The sequence below is a fragment of the Sander vitreus genome, chromosome 8, assembly GCF_031162955.1.
Source record: "Sander vitreus isolate 19-12246 chromosome 8, sanVit1, whole genome shotgun sequence".
Taxonomy (NCBI): Eukaryota; Metazoa; Chordata; class Actinopteri; order Perciformes; family Percidae; genus Sander; species Sander vitreus.
The window spans coordinates 18764274-18764611 of record NC_135862.1 but is presented as its reverse complement, the minus strand read 5'-3'; positions in this window follow the sequence as shown (position 1 = coordinate 18764611).

The following is a 338-nucleotide window of genomic DNA, read 5'->3' as shown; positions in this document are numbered from 1 at the left end:
TGTTTTGCTTTAAAAAGTCATTCAGCTGAAGAAGGCTGAAGAACCTACACTGGCACTACATTGTTGCCGGTTTTCTACTGTATGGTTTGGCTCGACTCGGCTCACGTTTTGGTACCCCTAATTGTAATAATAAAATGTATTACTCTTCACTATTTATAGTTAAGAGTACAAAGTGCTTCACATATAGGATAAAAATACACATAAATACAATATAGCCTTCATACAGACGTACATACATGAACGTACATATACTGTTTGGTACTATCCTCAACTTTTGCTCATGGAAAACCAAAAAAGAGCGAGTTGAGTTAAAGGTGCTTTAAGCGATGTCACACGTT